The sequence below is a fragment of the Megascapheus bottae genome, chromosome 1 (assembly GCF_031878675.1).
Source record: "Megascapheus bottae isolate mThoBot1 chromosome 1, mThoBot2.hap1, whole genome shotgun sequence".
In the NCBI taxonomy this organism is placed as follows: Eukaryota; Metazoa; Chordata; class Mammalia; order Rodentia; family Geomyidae; genus Megascapheus; species Megascapheus bottae.
The window spans coordinates 52,027,136-52,049,768 of NC_143509.1; the positions used below are offsets into that span (position 1 = coordinate 52,027,136).

General features: G+C 43.4%; 1 long non-coding RNA gene across 1 annotated transcript in view; it reads right to left on the reverse strand.

Annotated features, from left to right (window-relative positions):
- Positions 1–2,575: 2,575 nt before the first annotated feature.
- LOC150069142 (uncharacterized) overlaps positions 2,576–22,633 on the reverse strand; it is a 90,123-nt gene continuing 70,065 nt past the window's right edge. The window contains exon 3 of the long non-coding RNA XR_016535277.1: positions 2,576–2,956. This is a non-coding gene — a long non-coding RNA (uncharacterized LOC150069142). The remainder of the gene's footprint in view (positions 2,957–22,633) is intronic.

Consider the following 22,633-nt stretch of genomic DNA (forward strand, 5'->3'; position numbering starts at 1 on the left):
ATCCCAACGCACCCTAAATCTGCCATCCTCAAGGGATAGGAAAGATAGGGGAATTCAAAACAAAAAGTCAAAATGATACCCAAACACACACTGATTCAAGGTGCCAAAAATGTGGCCATGTGTCTTTTGAATGTGCTCTATATGCAGATTTTTAATTTATTTTGCAAAGCACGATGGTGTTAGACAAATGTCCTGTCATCTGAATGCCTGTCACTATGACGGGGTGGGGGGGGGGAATAAAAGCCTGGCGTGGCAATTAGGGTGAAAACCCCTCCTACAAGGTGCTGGTTTCCTCACCATGGCCTGGAGCAGTTGCACATGCAAGTCCCCAGGGCATCAAGTCACGGCCCATTCCCCTGGAAGAGTTCAGGGGAACAATAGCTGACTAGTCTGCAGAGGTGCCAGATGGGCATCTAGTCTGAGCAGCTAAACATGGAGAGCTCATTCAGGCTGCTTGGAGCCTCTGAGTGCATCTGTGGACTAATACGGTCTGCAGGCTGTCGAATGATCTTTCACTCATGTAGCGTTCTCCTAGGGACACCTTATTAACGCCTATACAACAGATTCCAGGTGGTCCTCTTCCTTGGAACCCCTTCCTGTCTAATGGGAGCTCTGCTTAGCTTTTTCTTCAATAAAGCTTTGCCTCTTCTTTCTCCCTCTGTCTGGGGACTCTTTTTTTTTTTTTTTTGAGACAATAGAGGCAAAATATCTGATCTAGGTGTTGCAGTTTTTCTGTGTCAATTATTTCTCTATTATTTATCACATGATATAACCTATGTTTTCTTCTCTCTGTATGCATTTTGTTTTGTTCAGTGTTTTAGTTTAGAGTTAGAGGTACTGTCATAAAGGAACTATGTTCATTTGCCACTTAATGAACACTTTCCTCTCTCCTGTTGTTGAGCTTCGGTTACTATTTCAAGCATTTGTTAGCAGATTCCTAATATTTCTTACAGAAATGGTGAAAGGTAAATTGTAAATAATTGTAGAGAGAGATCATGTGATCTCCATAAGTCTTAGCAAGTGATCTAAATTTAGCTTCCAGAAACAAATGATGTCATGTTCAGTGCCATTGAGATTGGGATGAACATGAACGACCATATAAAATATACCACATATATACATGTGTATAGACATGTGTATAGAAGAATAGTTAGACAGACAGACAGACAGATTCTGACTTTATGTTGTCTCCAAACTCTAACAGCATTACTTTCATAGACCTGCCTTAGATACTGACATAGGTTCTGCCACGTGTTCAGCAGCACTAGCAAAGTAAACCAGACAAATTCCTAAGCAGACAGTCAGGGATCACAGGGACCAAGGCCTGCCACACCCTGGCCTCTCACCAGAAACTCGTGACCAGGACACTGGTCTTGTTTGGTTTCATTTTCATAGTTTTTAACTGAATCTACGTGTTCACCTGAAAGAGCCAGTTCATGGGGAAGTTATTTCACTGGGTGACCACTTGGCCAGGAAAAAAAAAGCAATCTTTGTTTCCCAACCCCTTGTCCTTCCTGAAGTTAGGGCTTGAAAATAACACCGGGGACAACTTCTCTCAAATATGAGGCACTATTGTACCAACTTGAATAAACCAGTTACTCTTTTTTTTTTTTGCCTTAGGGGTGTGTGGGGAGGAGAGGAAGGAAGGAAGGAAGGAAGGAAGGAAGGAAGGAAGGAAGGAAGGAAGGAAGGAAGGAAGGATTTGCAGCATGAACAAGGCCATCAGATAGAAAAGATTAATATTTCCCATGGCCAGATATAAGTGCAAAATGGCTTGGTGTACATTATGAAATTTCTGTTATAGTAGAATTAGTTACAGGATGACATTCGGACTGTTTCCTCTGTTTTATTCTCATAACTCCACTTACCTGACATTTCCTTCCTCTCTGGTTCATGTAGCCCAGGTCCCACTCTGCGGGAGAGAGGCCACCCTGCAGAATTTCACGAACACATTCCAGAGAAGGTGGCTGCTGAGGAGGCATGCAAGGAAACCTCAAACCCTTTGCACAGAGTAAGAGGTTATTGCCCCAGGACTTGATCAGGAAAAACAGAGAAAGTTTCTCATAAAAAAAAGAATCCCAAATTCTTTCAGCTCTTTGTAGCCCTCAGGGACAAAAATTCACTGAATAACCATATCCTTCCTGATCTTAGGGGATACTGAAGAAAAAAAAAAAAGAAAGAAAGAAAGAAATGACCAAGATTAAAAGTTGAGCTGAAAGGTAGATATAACAGGAGGGGGAAACAGCAGGCCAAGAATGATGATTTATGAAGAACGAGGAGGAGGAGGAGGAGGAGGAGGAGGAGGAGGAGGAGGAGGAGGAGGAGGAGGAGGAGGAGGAGGCAGAGGTGGCGGCAGCAATGACCTCAAATGAACATAACCTAGTTACTGCAGAGGCCAGTGACAGCAGAATGTGTAACAGGTGCAAGCCCCCATCCCCACCCCCTCACCTTTCCTTTGGGTCATAGACAGAGATCCAAATATATATACATATATATATATGTATACACACATACATATGTGTATATATACTTATTTATTGTTATTATAAAGGTGATGTACATAAGGGTTAGAGTTTCAAAAGTTTGATCCTCAGCACCCTTCCCTTCTCCCACAGATTTTCCTTCAATTACTGATAAAAATGCGGGGCTTTCATTGGGTTTGGTGATCTGGAAGAGAATTTCTTTGCTTATTTTGAGGAAAATGAGATCTGCTGGGGCCAGTGAGGGAGAACTGCACCTCTGTAAAGCTTCTGCTAAATGCTATGTCTAGATCTCATGAAGATTTCCAGTCTTCTTCCAGGGCTGCCTCAAAATGCAGCCTTTTTTTAAATCTTCCGGTGGAACAGATGACAGGAATATGATGCAGCCCTGGGTGCTTTGGAGTAGGTACTTATGTCATCAAAACTCTCCTGCAAGTAGCACACAGGCCCAGCTTCGTGGAATCTGGAAATAATCCCTGAAAGAAAAAAAAAGCAACAATAATTCTATATTGTACATCAGGCATCATGGTGAACATTTCACACATTGTTGACCTGTGAGCTAGGTATTCTAATACCCATCCTAATGAAGAAAGAGCTGAGTAATTTGCCCATGTTCACACAAGTTGGAAGAACTTGAGTCAGGACTTCTGTCTGAGTACAATGCCCAGGTACTTAGCTTCTAGGCACTGTGGTTCTGATACCATTTTGTGGAGCGGGGAGAAGACCCCAGCCTGCGTTTCTTTTTGCACCTGTAACCCCCCTTCTCCACTACTGAGGCTTGTCTCCTTTGGGATGGCAGTGATTTGTTACCTCTGCCCTGTAGGTCCAGTTTATGCTTCTGTCATAGGAATCCCCTCCTGTGAAGCTGTCAGATCACAGGCGCTGCCTGAGTCAGATGCAGTTTCCTGACTTCCCACATTGAAGGGAGGCTGTCTCTAAGATGCCAAGGGAACCTTGAATAGCAGAGCTCACATACAAGTGCTCTCTCACTTTCACTTCAGGTAGCCCTTGAAGACAACCCACTGTGCCCATCTCAGGACCTGTGATTTCCCTTCTCCTCCCCACTGAAGTTCAAAAGGAGATTTATCAAGCACAACAGTTCATTTGTAGCCTACGTAGAGCAGAATCTGGCCTCTCCTTTTACCTGGTGGGCTGCCATCATGGCTGCTTGAGCAATGCAGAGGTATATCCTTGATCCTCGCCCAGACAAATAGCTGAGCCCTAGATAGGCAGGAAAGACCAGGGCTTGCTCTTGACCCTGACATGACCTTCTGCTGATTGACTCAACAGCATCCCTCCCTTCTCCTTCCTATGGGGATGGAGGACAGTCTCTAAGGGTCTTCCTGTTCCACGTCTCTCTGGGTTTCTGTGGGTGGCCACTTGGTGCAGTTGGCTTAAAGACAATTACCAATCTAGTCCTGTTTTAACCCTTTTCTTCCTGTGTATCTTTCTCTGGAATCCTATGGCTTAGAGTGGGAAGGAGCCAGTGCAGGTCTCCTTGTGGAGGCTCATCATTTAATCCATTTCTTTTCCAAATTCTTTCTGGTTTGGGGGCCTATTTTTTTTTTGTCAGTCCTGGGCTTGAGCTCAGGGCCTGAGCACTGTTCTTGGACTTTCTCAAGGCTAGAGCTCTACCACTTAAGCCTCAGCACCATTTCCGGCTTTTTTCTATGTGTGTGGTACCAAGGAATCGAACCCAGGTTTTTGTGCATGCTAGGCAAGCATGCTACCACGTGGCCAAACTCCCAGCCCTTGGGGCCTATCTTTTATCAAGATGGTATTAAGCTATATCAAACTTCGCAATCAATTCTTTCTAAGCTGAGGAAGACTTAGAGAAAAGGGCCAGCAAAACCCCAACTGGTTTCCTAGGAATCTGGCTTTACCATGGGTTGGAGTTTGAACATGCTTACAAGATTTGCTAAAAATCAGCCCAGTGTCTATTCTTCACTCATATAATCCTAGCTACTCAGGAGGCTAGGATATGAGAATCCTGGTTCACAGCACAAGCAGAAAAATCCATGAGTCTCTTATCTTTAATTGACCATGCAAAAACCAAAAGTGGAGCTGTGGTTCAAGTGGTAGAGTACATCCTTAATGGGGAAATAAAAGGTGAGGGACTTGAGTTCAAATCCCAGTACCAAAGAAAGAGAGACAAAGACAGACAGAAACAGTGAGGAAAGTTATGGGTTGGACTCTGTTGACACCCTCTCAGGAAGACAATGAATACACAACCAAATATCCCAAGTCCTCAGTTTCCTCATCTTTAATCTATTAGGTTGAAGTATATCTGTAATCTAATGGGGTGAGGAAACTGAAACAGAGAAGATATGGAATTGACTTAACGCCTCTTCCAACTTGGTGATTCCCCTAATTGCTTTACAACTGATGAGTCTGAAATCATTCCCTATTTTTTCCCTAATCATTTTCCATTAATATGGATGGCTAGAGATACATCCTCCAACACAACCTTGAATGCTGTGCCTGGCTCTTCTTCACATGCCCCTTAGCCCCTGCTCAACCTGTGACAAAGGAAATGGAATTTAGCATGTTCTGATTCACTGGTCTCCAGGGCAACAACCAAATGGGCTTGCAGTGATGGACTGTTGCCTCTAAAACCATGAGAAGCCTTCTAGATAGATGAGAATTTTTTTCTGTGTAGTCTTAGGCACTGTCCCTGAGCTTTTTTGTGCTCAAGGCTAGTACTCTACCACTTGAGCCACAGTTTCACTTCCAGATTTTTGGTAGTTTATTAGAGACAAGATTCTCACTGATGTTCCTACCAAAGCTAGCTTCCAACCACAATCTTCAGACTGCCATTTGGCATTACTCTGTTTGAGCATTCAGAAAGCCAATTGATGAATGCTCTGTCGTGTGTGTGTGTGTGTGTGTGTGTGTGTGTGTGTGTGTGTGTGTGTGTGTGTATTTTTGTCCCAGTACTCATGCTTGAATTCAGGGCCTCATGCTCTCACTAAGCGTTTTTCACTCAATGTTAGTCCTCTAACACTTGAGTCACATTTCTACTTCTGGCTTTTTGCTAGCCAATTAGAGGTAAGAATCCATAAGCTTTTCTCCCTGGCCTAGCTTCCAAACTTGATCTTCAGATCTCAGCCTCCTAAGGGATTACAGGCTGTTTTGTTTTTTGATTTTGTAATACTGAGTCTTGAATTAAAGGCCTGGGTGCTGTCCCTTAACTTTTTTTTTTATTGTCAGGGTAATGTATAGGGGGGTTATAGTTACATTTGCCAGATAGTAGGTGCATTACTTCTCACACATTGATACCCCCTTCTCATTTTTTCCCCATTCCCTTCCCAATCATTTTGTTTTCCCCATTTCCCTTTCCTATTTCAAATAAACATATATACAATATACCAGGCAACAAAGTCAGATAGAGTAACAATATGAGATTAACCAAAGGGCAAAAAAAGAGAAGAGAAATAACTGTCCCTTAACTTTTTTACTCAAAGTTGGTGCTTTACCACATGAGCCATGGCTTCACTTCTGGTGGTTAATTGGAGATAAGAGACTCACAGACTTTCTTGCCTTGGCTAGTTTTGAAATTCACTGCTCAAATCTCAGCCTCTTGAGCAGCTAGGATTACAAGAGTGAGTCACCAATCCACAGCTGGTGGGTTCCCTTGGAACCAGCAAGCTTTTACTTGCCAATATTTCATCTCAAAAACTCTGTTTCCCTGGAGCAACTCCAGGAGTCTCAACTTGGGGAAACCACCTCCTTGCAGCCTTCGCTAGGGAAGAGGTGTAGAGTGAAAACATATCACACCCAATGCCTTGTGACATTCTCATTCTCCCAGCAGGGAGAGTCAACCAGTTCTGCCAGTGTCTGGAAGTTAGAACAAAGCCCCTTTCCCATGTGATCATCAGAAAGCAAGGTCTAGTGCCCCACACTCTAGACGGACAGCCTAACCTCTGTCCTAACACCTTGGTCTGACCTGGGCCAGACACCACACCCCCAGGACAGTTTCCCTGTCTGCAAAATAACCCCAGCCTGAAACTACAGACCACAGCCTCCCAGGATGTCTGGACTTGGAACTCACCTATCTTGGGGGCAGAATGTGCTAAGCAAAGAAACAGGTGTGTGTTGCAGGGAGGGGAGGGTGAAGATTTGGGGAAGTCTTTTTTCCCACTTGTGAGGTGAAAGGTCCCTGCTCTAGGCTCACTTTTGTGGAAAACAGCCTGATGAAGAAAGAGGCCCCACAGTGGTGTCTCTGGGGTCCACCAGAGGGGCCTTCTGAAACATTCCTTTCCTCTCTTATTTCCATTCCTCAGGAAAGCAGCTATTTCCTCTGTTCCCTGTCTGGGCCCTGGTCCCTCCGCCACCACTTTTTCATCCTGCCCACCTCAGACTGCAGATCTACTTATCTGGTCTCAGGACACAGCTTCCATTTATGTATGCTACTACGAATGCATCCATCTTCTGCTACTGACTTCTCCTCCTGCACCTGCCCTTTCCACAGGACCCTGACCCAACCATGAGGGCAAACCTTGCCTCCCACAACCTGTGCTGATGTCATAAGCTATTTGGAGCTCAGATTCAGAAGGTGGGAACTTGAGACTTGCAGAATGAGTCAGGTCTCTGGTGAGGACTTTAGTGTGTCTTCCATTCACTTCCTGCCACTCTAGCCAAGTGCACTAAATGTGGCTGCCTATGGAAGGTTCATCGTATCCCTGTTCTCATGGCATCAAATAAGGAAACTTTATTTGCCCATGATCACTTTAATATTAAGTGATTAACCTCACCTCTAATACTGAAGTGAGGTTTGAATGTTAGGGGGCAGGAATGGGAAGAAAAGTCCTGGGGATCTGAAGTCGATTTCTTCATTTCCACTGGACACAATTGTATGACTCTCAGATTGAATTCGAGAGAACAATAAAATTCTGTTCGTTAAATTCCAGCTACACATTAAAATCCAGGATGCTCCCTACATGGATTAAGTAGAAATCTCTAAGGGTGGGACCAAGGCATCAGTTGGCTAACTTGGAAAGCCATTCATCTAAAACTGCTCCATTTTGCATTTGGCCATAAGAGAGGCAGTAGCTGGCCCACAGTCAACTGTACATTTGGGACAGAAATCTAGGTGGAATTTAGGTTTCTTAACTTTAAATTCCTATTTCTGCTCATCATAATTTTCCTTCTGGAGGCTTTAGGGAAAAGGATTTTTATTCTGTGTACATTATAATGATCTGTCGACTTTTAAAATATCCCATGGCAGGCTTGACCTTGGAACTCTGATTAAAATTATTCTGGGCAGCTTGGCCATGAGTAGTTTATAAAGTTCTCTGAGTATTTCTGATGTGTAACCATGGTGGAAAAAAAAAATGTCTTGCTTTTATTCCCTCCAGGACTTCTGGCTTTTAGCCCAGGATTGATTTTACTTATTTATTTATTTATTTACTTATTTTTATTTGCTTATTTCACTCAATCATTGATTCATTCACTCATTTGACAGAGTCTTGCTTAAATAACTTAAGCTGGCCTTAAACTCTCTGTTACCCAGACCAATCTCAAATTCTCTCTCCTCCCAAACTCTGGGATCAAACACCAGTGTCATCCACTACTCTTCCCCCTGTACAGTTTCAGCACCGTTTCTTGGTCATTCTATTTATGTTACTTCATGAAATGAATATTTGCTGGGCACCTACTGAGTATCAGAACAAAGAAGTCCTGCTTTAAAGGTAAAATGAGAAAGAGGGGGAGGGGTGATGGAGGGAGGGAAGGAGGGAGGGAGATAGGGAGGGAGGAAGAAGAAAGGAAGGAAGGAAAGAAGGAGGGAAGGAAAGAAGGATGGGCTACTTTGACATAGCAAAAGTCTTTCCAGGAGAGGAGATACTATAATCTGTGCCCTATAGAAGTCATAAAGGAGATGTAACCTTTGAGAAATAGAAAAAAAAAAAAAAAAAACCCAGCTAAACTAGGCCCCAAACAAGATCTTGAAAGTCACACTCAGGAGTTTGGTGTGAACTACCTATGCAGAAGCTTTCAAGCTTTAGTGAACATGATATTGGCTTGCAGGGCTTGTATAGCTTTCTGGATCCACACTCAGAGTTTCTGATTCAGTGGATCCAGGGTGGCACCCCCAAATTTGCATGTCTAACAAGTTTCTGAATGATTATGATGCTTCTTGTTCTCAGAACATCCTTTAAGAACCATTGCACAAGACAAGGGAACAAAGGAAATCCCACAAGGTCCAGTCTGGGTGTGTGTGTGTGTGCACGCGCGCGCGCGAGCGCCCGCACCAATGCTAATGCTTAAACACATGTCCTGAGCACAATTCCTTAACTTTTTTTCTCTAAAAGCTGGAGTTCTACCATTTGAGCCACATCTCTACTTCCATAGTTTTGATGATTAATTGGATATGAACTTTCTTACCTGGGCTGGTTTTGAACTAACATCCTGAGATTTTCCTGAGTAGCTAAGATTAGAGGTTTGAGACACTAGCACCTGACTTTAAAAGTCTGATCTTAAGTGGAGAGGGAGAGGGAGAAGAAGAGGGAGAGGAAGGCTTTAGTAAGACAGGACACCGACCTGGTATGAAGGGAGAGGACAGAGATGTTGACGCTCAGAGCATGACAGAAGCTAAGGCAGAGATTTCCATTAGACAGAGTGACCATGGTCGTGGGCAGCGGGACTGGGGAGGAAGGGAGACTGCAGCATGGTAAGCAGGTCAGTTCTCAGAATGTGGCAATACACTGGCTTTAAAAGGAAGTAGAGGCAGAGCACAGGGTGGGTGAGTTCAAGAGAATAAATGGCCAAGAGAACAGAGAGTACTGAGCTGAGGAGGCAGTGGAGGCTTCTAGTACCAGGGGCTAGAACTTGAACTCTGAAACCTGGTCTTAAATTCTTGGAAAGAAGCTGACTTCTGATTCAGGCCACGTATGCCACCATGACTATTTGAAACTGCTCCCCTACGAGTCACTGTATGTGTGTCCTCAGACTCCTGCCTTGGTGGAGGAGGCAGCAGGCAGGGAGAGCCTGACTAGTGTGACTTCCTGTCCCAGGCAGTCTTCAGGGCTCTCACCCCACCCAAGCCTCAGGAGCAGGAGAGGAGTGAGAGCTCTGTGTTCAAGTCCCCTCAGGAAGCCAACAGCATAAAAGTAGGTTAAGTCAGCACTTTTGCTCCAAGTCTGGGCCTTGCATTACCTTCATATCTATAGAACATGCCCCCTCCAATAATGGTTCTCCTTTTCTGATCTGGGAGCTTTAAGAAGAGCCTTGACTCAGCCACACCCATGCCAATTACAACTGAACCTCTAGGTGGGATGCGGGAAAGCTCCCCAAGGGACTCCAAAGTGCAACCCAGCTTCAGATCGCGCCCTGTAGGGCGTGTGTTAGTAGCCCTCAAATAGCACATTATGAAAATGGCATTTCCTCTGAAAGAAAATGGTCTGAATGTATTACACTCCACCCCACCCCGCCCCACCCCACCTCACCCAAATGAGCAGGTCAGGGATGGGCCTGGCCTTTCTGACCCACAGGCCCGTGGTGCCGTTGGGGTTGGGCCTATTTCCCACACTTGTGGTTTGTGTGGCTGAAGGCCACGTCCTGGAAGGGAGAGGCTTGAATGCCTCAAGTACAGGGAGGATTTCATTCCAGAGGCTGGATGGACCCAAAGGGGCAGAGGGGGCGGATGGTGTGTGAGGACAGCATGGCACAGAGCCAAAAGCAACCAAAAGCAAGAGGGAGTTTTCAAGGACCCAAGAAATCAAGTGGGAGGAACAAAGGGTGCAAGCGGTGGGAAGTGTTATGCATGCATTTTGCCATCACCAGGCAACTCGCCCAGCCACTCTCCAGGCATTTGTGAGCGCTGAGATGCCAGAAGAGAGCAGAGTGTAAAACTCTTCTATGGGGAAGGGGGAAGGGATGGGCTAAGCTTTCTGAAGGAAAACTGAGAAGATGAGGGAACTTGACCATCAAGTGGAAAACCTGCTCTAGAGGCATCCTGGGAAGGCATTACTGTCATTTTGTGTGGTAGCGTGGTGACCAGGACTTGCATGTGAAATCACTAAGTCTGCACTCTGACCCTCCACATAGGGCCCTATCTGTTTATAGATAAGGCAGCTGAGGCACAGGAAGGTAGAGGAGCCTCCTCTCAATCTCAAATACCCGAGTCTGAGTTCTCAATCTAAGCAGTCTGGTTCCTAGGGGCACAAAGCTAAAAGCCTCCTGGAAACCACATGACATTCAGTATCTCACAGACAGAATGTACAAATGAGACCATAAGGAAAGAGACCAAAGAGACACTAAAAAGGAGAGATGTGAAGAGATGTTTGAGGAAAGCCCTGCTGGTGAAAGGCAGGGCAGCTTGCAGTAGGTTTTAAGCAAGAGCTAGGTGTGGTCAGATGTGTCCATTAGAAAGGTGGCTCTGTGTAGATAGGACTACAGAAGAGTGATTGGAGGCTGACGGTGGAAGCAGGGGTCTTGTAAGGATGCTGTCACTATCTGGCAAGTGTGAATGGGTGTCCACTGAGGCCAAAGGGCCAGCTTGAAGCTTTCCTGGCTCCAAAGACCAGCTTTAGCAGCATGGGAGTATCCCTAGAAAGCATTCTGAGTTTGGACCAGGGGACCTACATTCAATGATCACATCTCCACTTGCCACCTTTGTGAGCTAAATCTCTTCATCTCTGAGTCACTTTCCTCATCTAGAAAGCGGGCAAGATACATCTTGCTGTCTCTGATTCATTTCATTTTTTTTTCTGAAATGTGAACAATATAATATATATGAAAAATAACCCCCATATCTCATTGACAGTACAATAGAAGCTTAAAATAAACCCATATAGCTATCAAGATAGCCTGGAGAAGCTGGAAAAAAAATATTGGATGAAGTCAGTCAGGGTCAGGGAGACAAGGGATGCACGTTTGCTCTTGTGTGTGAAAGTCAGCCTTACTACTAGCGCATAGGACACACAAGCATGAGATCCCTGGTGGGATTCCTTTGAACAATTAGCAGGCAGCTGAACAAATGAATACCCAGAAAATGAAAGATGCCTTTTTTGAGGGGAATGGGGATTCAGGAGGAGAGGCAGCCGAATGGAGAAAGGAATGAAGGGCAAATACAGTCATCATTCTCAGTGTGCCTATGTGAAAATGGAACTAGAAAACTTTAGGAGACTGGAGAGGGTAGGGTAGATGGGAGGGCAGGGAGAATGGTGGAAGGAGTGATTCTAATCAACATGCATCATGCCCATAAATAGATGTGTTAAGCTGAAAGCTCTTTGCACAACTATTTGAAGATAGTAGCAGTAGTAATAACAATCAATAATAATGATAATAATAATAAATGATGTAAAAAACAGCCTGGTAGCTGGGTGTGGTGGCTCATGCCTATAATTCTAGCTACTCAGGAGGCTGAGATCTGAGGATCGAGGTTCAAAGCCAGCCCAGGCACAAAAAGCCCATGAGACTCTTATCCCAATTAACCATCAGAAAACCAGAAGTTATGCTGTGACTCAAGTGGTAGAGTGGTAGCCTTGAGCTAAAGAGCTCAGGGACACGCCCATACCCACAGTTCAAGCTCCACGACCAACGAAAACAGAAACAAACAAAACAGCCTGGCACTTCATTTACATGAACTCCACTGGTGCCCTTGCTCTTGCAGTTAAACCTCACAGCTCAGGATGTCTCTTCTTTCCATCACAATATGGGCCATCCAAACCTACCTGTTCCTCGACATCCAGTGTACATTCTTCCACACTTAACTTTGTGACTTTCTCCCAGTTTCCATTGAGCGGAAGATGTTTGGGCATTCCCTCCCCTTGAGCTGTCCAAAACAGATGCCTTCCTCTCTACTTCTCTGATGCTTAACCTTTACACTGGCACAAGGAACCCACTGGGTGTGTTTTTGTTGGAAGACTGGAAAGCAGAGTGAGTGACAGGGCTGTGATTCCACACAGATGCCCAAGCCAAGAGACAGCATGGAAACTCCAAGTATGAAAGCCTTTTAACAGTCTTCCACTCTCTATTCTTTCCCCAAAGACAAACATAGCATGAAAACAGAAAGAGTAACTGTTTTCACTGAGTTATCAATGTCCCTACCCTCTGCTCAGTGTTTTACTAAACAATCTCATTTAGATATCAAGACACATCCATAAGGATTTTTCCAGCACCTAGAACAGTGCATTGCACAGATGGTCCGCAAGTGAAGTTTTCAAACGTGTAGATGAGGAAGCTGAGCACAAGAAGGACAACTGATTTGTCCAAGGTCTTAACAGTGGACAGGCTGAGGGAGGGGTGAGGGGAGAGTAGGCACAGGAAGCAAAGGCTACTTGCCTCTGCACTTTTCAAGGGCTGGCGCCTGAAGGACTATGAGAGACGGTCTGGCTCTGCATGGCGTCAGCCTTCCCCAGCCTGAAAAGCCAAGCTGGAGTCACAGGCACCCCTCATAAAAAGAGGATAGCTATAGCATTCACGACCATCAGAGTCCAGCACATGAGGACTGATACCACTATTTATTTAAGGATCCTCTAGACATTTCCTTAACCTCAGCTTTTCTGAAAGGATATATGGAATTAACAGGTGCCCAGCTAGACAGAACCTGTTTATTAGAAGGGGTGTCCTGGAATATGTCCTCCTCTCTTAGGCTCAGATGGCTGCAAAGACAGGAGTGTGAACATGTAGGAGAAGCCTATAGCCTTGGTCTGGAGGAGGGGAGGGAGGGGAGCAGTTCCTGTGGAACTAATCCCAGTCCTCTCGGCTGCCCTGGCTGACATTTGATAAATGCTTCCTGTGGAAATGTTTACCCAGGCAGAGATCCATCATGCTCTCCCTCCTACCACAGAGTGGACAGGGGGGGCTGTGTGGTTCCCATCAATTCAAGGAACTGTCTCAGCCACAGCCTGCCTTCCCTGGGGGCTAGGGAAGTGTGAGACAGAGAGGCCGTGACAGGATGCAGGTATGCAGCCAGGAGGCCATGTCTGGAGTAGAGCACAACCATGCCTATTTGTCACTTTTATGCCTGACTCTCCCCTCTCCTATCTTCAATTTCTTTTAAATTAAGTTGGCACCTGTCCTTGTTTCATCCACAAAGTCCTAAGGGAGCAGATCCTTTTGCATCCCCCCCTTACAGGATAAGGAGATGGGGGCTCTTGTAAGAGGTATATTCAACAGAGTGGCACAGGGGATTTTAAATCTTGTGAGCAGAGGTGGCCAGACCTAGTAAAAATCACTAGTGTCCCCAACAATGGTTCTCCTTCCCACTGTATTTGCCTTCTCTTAAGGGGCGGTCTGATATATTGAAGAGTAGTGTCTCTCTTCCAAGTGTCTCTCTTGGGCCGGGAGTTTGGCCTAGTGGTTAAAGTGCTTGCCTAGCATGCATGAAGACCTGGGTTCGATTCCTCGGTACCACATACATAGATAAAAAGCCAGAAGTGGTGCTGAGGCTCAAGTGGTAGAGCTCTAGCCTTGAGAAAAATCCAAGGACAGTGCTCAGGCCCTGAGCTCAAGCCCAGGACTGGCCAAAAAAAAAAAAAAGAATAACCAAGTGTCTCTCTTGAATGCCAGCTCAGTCTCGGGGCCAACTCTAACTTTGCCACCTGGAAACAGTCCAGGACTTTTCTGAGCCCAAGCTTCCTTGAGAGAGGCAGAGAGCCAACAATACTACCTGAAACAGAGGTTCCTGCAGAACCAAGTGAAGAATGCACCACACCACTTGCCAGGACTTGATGCCAGGGAAAGAACACTAATTTTGGTTTTAGTTAAGCTAAGGAGCCTGGCCAAGTTCCCCATCCATAAAGTGGGTAGGTATCCCACTTTTCTGCATGCCAAGGAGACAATATTTGCAAAATTGTCCAAGATCTTGGGTCAATTTTTCATTTTACCTATATCCAAGCAATCAGAAAATAAAACACACCCTACAACTTGTTTCAGCTCCACACTTGTTTCAGTACTGTTGACTGTCTCTGCCAACAGCAATCACCAAGGCAAAGCATCAAAGATAAATGCCTATTCTCTAAAAGTTCTTGACATATATTTGTAGTCTGATCATCTCTTAATTAGAGCAACTCAATTCTCAGTAGTCATTCCATAAAGAATAACTCACACACCCTGTAGATGGAGGAGCATACTTAAAGATCCAGATTCGTGGGATATCCTGACTCCCTAGGGAGAAGAAGCCCAGAAAACTTGCATTTTGTTAAGCTCTTTAGGTGACTTTTCCCTATGCTAAATCATGAAGTTCATCTGGAAACGCAACACTATAGGTTTTTTTGAGGGTCCATTATCAGCCAACCCCTGGGGCTCAGAAGGAAGGGAGAAGACTCAGATTCATGGATTTCCACAAAGCTCAAGTTAAGTGACTCCAGCCTTCAGGGCCGTGTACTATACCTCTGATTCTGGACAAAGCACATGGGTGATGTCGAGTTCAGTGCTCTAGGTGGTCCTTCTGTACCAGAAGTTGGGCCTTAGCAAAGCTTAACACAAAGCAACAGAGCAGATGCAAGATACTAAGTAAGAAAGAAGGGGACTGCACCTCTGAGGGAGGGAGGGAAGGAGACAATTAGAGAACGAGGGAGGGAAAAAGGAAGGATGAAGGATCTTAGATGACATTAGAATCCTTGTTTGCAGACACAACATTAGAAGAACATAGAGGGAACCCACAAGGAAAATACTGTGCATTTTTAGAATGTGATTTTCTCCAAATAACTTGGATATTTCCTATTAACTAATATGTAGCTTTCTCTGAGAGTTTTAGGAATACTTTCAGGTATCCAGTGGTCACTCAGTTGACAGGACCATGACTCATACCTGTCATTATAGCTGTGTGTGGAGATGTCCTTTGGCTTTCAGATATCCTGCAGGGATGTGGTGGTGGGTGACTGCAAAGGCATATATTTCTAATTCCATTATGTTGTTGGATAACAGTCCCATCCCCTTTGAGTAAAGCAGGGTGGGCTTCCATCCTCATTTCTCAGGCAAGAGACTGAAATCATTTCCTAAATCATGTAGGTATAAAACATATGAATGGGACTCCAGGTCTTCTGAATTAAAGTTCCTTTCCCTGTGACTTTCTTATTAAGTTTCAAAAGCATGAGCCTGACTACAAACCCTATATCATAAAAGAGGGGGTGGGGGAAACAGATCAATTATGATTGACTTCCTACTAAATATCTCAGGCCCAAGTCTCTCTATTGAAGCACCAGAATGATGGCCAAAGGCAAAAACAAAAACAAAGAAAACACCAAAAACCCGCCTTTCCCAGCCCTCTAGTAATCCCATGCTTTACCTACAAGGGAAGACAAGAAACAGAAGGACATTTTCTAGTATGTGGCACTTCAGGGAAAATGCCATCTGCACAATGTTCATTCGGATTCATGGAAATGGCTTGTGTAGCCACCATTCCAATTTGTGGTGATTTTCATGAAGCATTGGATTAAGGGAGCACCTAGCTGTTGTGAAGGAATACATGGGAGTGTCTAGCTACGTGTAGAACTTTACTGACCAAGCCTTAGTTGAGAGGCCTGAACCATTTGCTAAGGCTCACAGAACTGTCAGGGAACCCAGGTGAAGATTTGGTTCTGTGAAGAGGTAAAGTTCATTCCAGTTTTGAGAAAAATGGAATTGACATGGGCAGGAGCAGATGGTTGGGGAAAAATCACATGAAAACAGCCTAAATTTGTCAAAAACAGATGGCAAAAGTTTCTTCTATTTATGTCTAGTGTTCTAGTTATCTGTGGCTGCATAACAAACTACCCCCAGACTTAGTGGCTTAAAAACTACCAACACCTCCTTCCTAAATCTCATGATTTTGTGGGTTAGGAATTCAGGCAGGACTAGTCTGAGCCTGGTCCTCACAGTGTCAACTAAGATTCCTCAGAGGTTTTTATTTAGCTGGTACAAGGATAGGCCTGAAACACCAAGATGCCCTCACTCACACGGCAAGCATATCAGTGGAGCCGTTTGGAAGACTGGGCTCCATAGGGATTGTGAACAGAGAACTCCATCTCGCCCAGTGTCCTCAGGGTCATCACACTTCATACACAGTGTTTAGTGCTCCAAGAACAAGTCTCCAAGGAGAACTTAGATTGAGGGTTACATAGGGTCACTTCCATCCATCCATCCATCCATCCATTCATCTTATCAAAGAAGTCACAAACTTACCTAGATACAAGTAGAAGTCATTTAGACCCAATCTCCTGCAGGGAGTGGGTAAAAGTACAATATTCACTTCAGGTCAGAACCAGAAGACATAAGCCAGAATAGGAGTGGGCAGAGGGGCAGGAAAGGAGTCAGAATGGGAGATTCCAGGGGGGCTGGAATCACTGGGAACCAAACCAAGTCCACACTGGGTCCTGTCGAAGATGCCATGTTCCATGGAGCCCACGGTGTCTCCCCAGTCTCCTGCCAGTCATGTTAGAAGCTCATGTCTTTCATTCTAGCTTCTTGGGAGGCTGAGATCTAAGAATTGAGATTTGAAGGCAGCGTAGGTAGACAAATCTAAGAGATTCTTGCTTCTCAATTAAACAGCAAAAATCCAGATGTGGAGGTGTGGCTCCAGTGGTAGAACACAACTGTGAGCAACAAAGATGAGCCCCGAGTTCAAGCCTCAGTGTACTTGTGAACATACATACAGACAAACACAAAGAGAACAGAAATGAACATCAGTGAACATAGATGTGTCCTTGTAAGAGTCGTAGCGGAAACAAACTCATCCATTCAGCAGGGCATGCTTTCACATCATACTTGTACCCTTCTGTTTTATTTTGTCATTTCATATGTTAGACACCTAGAAATGACTGCAATGGGCAGGGGTGGATAAGGAGAAGATGAGACAAAAAAGGATCTGATGCTGCTGGAATTTTCTGGCCCAGCCTAGTAGCCTGGAATGATCTGACATAATTTCTTTGCTCAGAATGAAATGTTAGACAATGATACAATGCTAAATTAAGTATTTTCCCTTCAAACTTACATAGAATTAATAAAAAGAAAGATGGATGACATGGCCACTTACTAAGACCTTACTAGGCCAACATATCCGACATCTGTTACATATATAATTCATCCATCTTTACACAACTGAAGGAACAGATGCATTTATTCTCCTTATACCATGGAAGAAACAGAAGGAGCCAAGGAAAATCCAGATGTGGCTACTTCCTCAGCCCCATTCTTATTGCTGCTTAGCCTCTGTAGGGAATCTACAATCACCACTCACCCATCACCTGAGCTAGAATGATATGCCTCCTCCCTTACATGATACCTCCATGCCAACTAGCAAACAGGTGCCATTTTCCCTCTTCATCATCAGATTTCTTCCATCTTTCATCTTAATGTACCAGCCTCCTGATAAGTCCTTCTGTCTCATACTCCGTGGCCCATCCTTACACTGAAACATAGAAAGCTGCCACACTCCTACTTGCATCCTACAGATTATATCGTCAAAACTGTTGTAGTGATGCACACATGTAATCATGGTACTTAGATACTGAGGCTGGGGGATTTTCAATTCGAGGCCAACCTGAGCTACATAACAAGATCCTGTTTCAAAAATACAAAACTACCCACAAACATTACCAAGTCTGGTATTTAAGGTTTTCATGATCTCCCAAACAACATTTCCAGTTTATTTCTCACTCTCCCTGTTCACTATTGTTTTGTAAGGCTTGAGCTCTGAGCCTTGTTCTTGGAGAGGAGATAAGTTCCAAATAATACCTTTGAAATTTTGAGTTCTTTGCTTCAGTGGTAAAGAAAATCATACATAATCCACCTTCTTCTACTCAACCCTGTCCCAGATCTCTGCATTATTTATACTTGCATTTATAATGTCTAAGTCACTGCTTTAAACTTCACACGCACTGTGTCCCAAATTGGGATTACAGAACCTCTGGAAGCCTAGGTAGGATGCTTGTTGGTGGCTCCTCAAGCTCTTGTCCACATTCCAGTTATAGCAGACAAGCCCTCAAAGTAGAGCTGTGGCTCAAAGTGGTAGAGTCTGAACAAAAAGAGCTCAGGGACAGTGCCTAGTCCCTGAGTTCAAGCTCCATGACCAACCCCCTCCCCCACAAAAGGTATATTTTAGACAAGCACTCATGCATGGGTCAGATCACAAGTTTCATTTTAGCCACACCCTTGCTTCAGCATCATTATTCAGGATTCTCCTAAGGTTTAGAATGGACTCCCACATTCTCCACTCTCAGTTCTCACCTAGCACTACCCCAAAGCATCACTAGGACAGCTCTGCTGCTGTGCTCCAGATGAAAGAAATGTTCCAAGCTGGGCATCATGTGTCATGTAACCATTGTATTTACAGTTAGGGAAACCTATGCCCAGAACAATGCATATCTTGGACAAATGAAGTGTGAAAGAAGTGTTTCAACTGTTCCTGCCATAAAAGCTACTCTCAGCCTTCCGTAGCAAAGCTTGAAGATAAGATTCAAAGGGATCTGTCTTTACGGAAGGCTGAGAGCTGTTGTTCATAATGTACTATGCTATTTCTCATCTCTTTTGTTGTCCCTTGGTTATGTCATATTGTTACAGTATCTAACCTTGTTATCTGGTATATTGTATATATGTTTTTTGTTTATTTGAAATAGGATAGGGGAGGGGGTGGGGGAGAAGGGAAATGGGGACCAAGACATGAGAAAGGGTATCAATGTTTGTGAAGTAATGCACCTTCTATCTGGCAAATATAATGTAACCCTTCTATTAATTACAATGAATAAAAAATAACTAGACATATAAAAAAGCATAAAAATGTTGACCTATAAGGAACAGAAAAATTAGTTCATAGAAACAGATTTATAAATGACACATTTTTTAAGTAGTTCAGTAAGTAACTAAATAAAGCCTGTCAGAAGAGAATCCCCAAATCCCAAAATCAGGTCTCTTGAGAATTTCACATAACCCTTTTTTCTCTTCCCAGGACTCACCCATCTGTTCTTGTGGAAACGTATAGAGATATTCCATGACCAGCCTAATGCCAACGCTCTATAGAAATGTCTTCAGGCACACTTTAGTAAGAACATGTGAGAGGCCTGCAGAGATAGCTACAGACCCTAAATCTATCAAAGCCAATCCCACTTCACCCCACAAGGCTGGTTTAACATTCGCAAATCAATTAATGTAATATATCCTATCAATACAGCTAAAGATAAGAATCATACGATAATTTTTCCAGACAAGGAGAAGGCATTTGGCAAAATACAACATCCATTCATGTTGAAAGCACTAAAAAAATAGGAATAAGAGGTACATTCCTTAAAATAATTAAAGCCATATATGACAAACCTACAACCGGTATTATACTAAATGGAGAAAGACTGGAACCATTTACCTTAAAAGCAGAAACTACACAGGGATGCCCACTCTCTCCACTTCTCTTCAATATAGTGCTGGAACCCTTAGCCAGAGCAGTAAGGCAAGAGAAGGACATCAAAGGGATCCACATAGGAAAAGAAGAAATTAAACTATCCCTATTCGCAGATGACATGATCCTCTACTTGAGTGACCCAATAAGCTCCACTCCCAAATTCCTAGAATTAATAAACCACTTTAGCAAAGTGGCAGGATACAAAATTAAACTTCAGGGGGGTGGGGGAGAGGGTAATGGGGACCAAGACATGTGAAAGGGTATCAATGTATGTGAATTAATGCACCTTCTATCTGGCAAATATCATGTAACCCTTTTATTAATTACAATAAAAAATATAAAAAAAGAAATGTACTTACTTATGTAACTCTAAACCCTCTGTAGATCAATTTTGCAATAAAATTAAATTATTTTGAAAAACAAAACAAAACAAAATTAAACTTCAGAAGTCAGTAGCCTTCTTGTACACCAACAATACACAAACAGAAGGCCAAATCAAGAAAATGATCCCATTCACAATAGCCCCCAAAAGAATAAAATACTTAGGAATTAACTTAACCAAAGATGTAAAGCAATTATTTAATGAAAACTATAAAAGCCTAGTAAAAGAAATTAATGCCACTAGGCCAGGAGTTTGGCCTAGTGGTACAGTGCTTGCCTAGCATGCACGGAGGCCTGGGTTCGATTCCTTGGTACCATATACATAGAAAAAAAGCTGGAAGTGGTGCTAAAACTCAAGTGGTAGAGCTCTAGCCTTGAGAAAGTCTAAGGACAGTGCTCAGGCCCTGAGCTCAAGCCCAGGACTGGCAAAAAAAAAAGAAAGAAAGAAATTAAAGAGCACACCAGGAAATGGAAAGACATCCTATGCTCATGGGTAGGGAGAACCAACATTGTGAAAATGGCTATACTGCCAAAATTGATATACAAATTCAATGCAATCCCCATCAAAATCCCAAAGACATTCTTTACTGAAATAGAAGACACAATCCAAAGGTTCATATGGAACAAGAAAAGACCTAGAATAGCCAAAACAATTCTAGGCAAAAAGAGCAGCAGAGGTGGTATTACAATATCAGACTTCAAACTCTACTATAGAGCCATAATAACAAAAGCAGCATGGTATTGGCACAAAAATAGACCAGAAGATCAATGGAACAAAATAGAAGATCCAGAAATAGAACCACATACCTATAATCAAATTGTATTTGACAAAGGAGCCAAAGATATACAGTGGAACAACACAGTCTATTCAATTATTGGTGCTGGCAAAACTGGGCAGCCACATGCAGAAAACTAAAAATTGACCCTAGTCTTTTGCCATGCACAAGCATTAATTCAAAATGGATCAAAGACCTCAATGTCAGACCAGAAACCATGAAACTGCTACATGATAGAGTAGGAGAGACACTAGAACTCATAGGCACAGACAAAAACTTCCTGAACAGAATCCCAGGGTCACAACAGATTGGGGAGAGACTCGATAAATGGGACTACTTAAAAATAAAAAGGTTCTGCACAGATAAAAGCATAGCCACAAAAGTAGAGAGACAGTCAACCAATTGGGAAAAGATATTTACCAATAATACATCTGACAAATGCTTAATATCCAGTATCTACAGGGAACTCAAGAAACTAATCCCCCCCAAACCCAACAAACCATTCACTAAATGGGCAAGGGAGCTAAAGAAAGATTTATCAAAAGAAGAGATTAAAATGACAGAAAAGTATTTGAGAAAATGTTCATCATCCATGGTCATAAAGGAAGTGCAAATAAAAACAACCCTAAGATACCAACTTACCCCAACAAGAATGGCCAAGATTTTGAACTCAGACAATAACAGATGCTGACAGGGTTGTAGAGAAAAAGGAACCCTACTGCACTGCTGGTGGGATTGTAAACCAGTTCAGCCACTCTGGAAAACAGTGTGGAGGTTTCTTAAAGAACTGAAAATTGACCTTCTCTACAATCCCGCCATACCACTTCTGGGCATCTATCCTGAACACCATAACCCAAGTTACGATACGGACACCTGCTCAGCTATGTTCATCTCTGCATTATTCACAATAGCCAAGCGATGGAAACAATCCAGATGCCTTACTGCAAATGAATGGATACAAAAAATGTGGTATATATATATGCAATGGAATTCTACATAGCTAACAGACAAGATAAAAAAAATGGCATTTGCAGGGAAGTGGATGAATCTAGAGCAAATCATGTTGAGCAAGACAAGTCAAGACCAAAGAACAAAAAAGGCGCATGGTATCCTTAATATGTGGCTATTAGATCCAAACAGTACAAGAGCGAGGACTCAATATTTGCATGTCCAATGCTATGGACATGGTACTGGAAATATAAACACAACTACATAGACTTATGACTCTATAGACATAATATTTTATTACATAGATTAATATGTATCTATGATAAACAAATCCTCAGCCTAATTTTGATTATGTTCTAAAATCTAAGTGCCAGTGATTGTATATAGAGATTCCCTTCTTGAATACTTGTTTGTTAAACACATCATTTGAAATAGGATGTAAAAATCAATGTTAATGAATTCTTTAATAAAAAAAAGCCAATCCCAAATCAGGGGTCAGCACCAGCCATCTTCATGGACAAAATTCTCACTATGATGCACCGAGCTCTCCACCTTGTCACTTACATGGGATTGCTCAAGCCCGCTCTTAGGTGATGTCTTTGGCCTGAGGGTCTCAGTGCCCCAGGTTCCTTGCTTTAGAGAGCACAGACGTGCAGATGTGACCAGTGACAGTGTATACCAGAAAGCCAGGCCTTAGCTTCAGGCCCAAGCTGGTAAAACTTTACCCAAGG